This window comes from Propithecus coquereli, unplaced genomic scaffold (genome assembly GCF_000956105.1).
Source record: "Propithecus coquereli isolate 6110/MARCELLA unplaced genomic scaffold, Pcoq_1.0 Scaffold82, whole genome shotgun sequence".
Taxonomy (NCBI): domain Eukaryota; kingdom Metazoa; phylum Chordata; class Mammalia; order Primates; family Indriidae; genus Propithecus; species Propithecus coquereli.
Genome location: NW_012154396.1, coordinates 1411783 through 1413188, shown reverse-complemented (window position 1 = coordinate 1413188; position 1406 = coordinate 1411783).

Genomic DNA, 1406 nt, shown 5'->3' with positions numbered 1-1406 from the left:
AATCTTTTATTTAATATCCTTCCCTTTCAGTTTGAAATAAATTTTTATGTACCACTCTGAAAACACAACTGTAGCAATTACTTTTTCCATTTATCAGTAACAAGAATGTACTAAATGGAACATGAACTGCTAGAAGACTATCTAAAGCTTGGCTTATAGTTATAAAAATAGAATTTGATTAGCTTAAATCATCTCAACTATAGGAGTTTCATAAATACTACATTAACAAAGTTCCTGTTAAGTTTTTGATTATTCAGATTGTAGTATTCTACTCCTCCTGCTGAAAGAGTTTGGAAACTTAATGATATCATCGTATGTGAAATTTTTAATCTAATTGTTGTTTCTTCCTTAAGGTGGCGGTGAGGGGAGTGAAAGGAGGGAAGAAGAAGGAGAAGGAGGAGGAACAACAGGAGAAGGAAAAAGAGAGGGAGAAACAGGAAGAGGAGGAAAGAAAGAGGAGAAAAAGGAGAAGGAGGAGGCATCAAGTAGACTCAGCAATCATAGAATGCAATGTCTTTGGATCCAAGAGGGCACAGAACCATGTTCCTAGGGACCATGATAAGTACTCCAACAAATTGTTCCTCGAGCTTGCAACATTAACTTTGTCCTAAGGACCAAGTCCTTCCTTAAGTATGCTGAAACACCTGCTCCATAATTCAAAGAAAGCCAGTGGTGAGTATAATTAGGAGTATTCCAAAATATGTGATTTTTTTCTTTATTATTTCAGAATATTATGAGGGAACAAATGTTTTGGTTATATTAATTGCCTTTGTACCATTTGAGTCAAAGTTATAAGTGTGCCTGTCCCCCCAATAGTGTGCATTGTACCCATTAAGTGTGAATTTACCCATCCCCGCCTTCCCCCTCCAACCTGCTTAATTTCCTATGAATGTTATTTCCATATTTGCACGTAAGTGTTGATCGATTAGTTCCAACATGATGGTGAGTACATGTGGTGTTTGTTTTTCCATTCTTGTGATACTTCACTTAGAAAAATGGTCTCCAGCTCCATCCAGGTTAATACAAGAGGTATTACTTCACCATTTTTTATGGTTGAGTAGTATTCCATGGTATACATATACCACGTTTTATTAATCCACTCATGTATTGATGGGTATTTGGGTGGTTTCCACATCTTTGCAATTACAAATTGTGATGCTTATGGGTTTTTTTCCAATGACTATAATCAATACTCTGATTAGTAAAATATCTGTAAAACTTTAAAATAATATTGCAGAAATGTAGACTTCTTTAAACTGACAACTAAGTTTGACATTATTCTTTGAAATAAAACTATTGGTGTACCATTTGTAATCCACTCATGTATTGATGGGTATTTGGGTGGTTTCCACATCTTTGAAATTACAAATTGTGATGCTTATGGGTTTTTTTGCAATGACTATAAT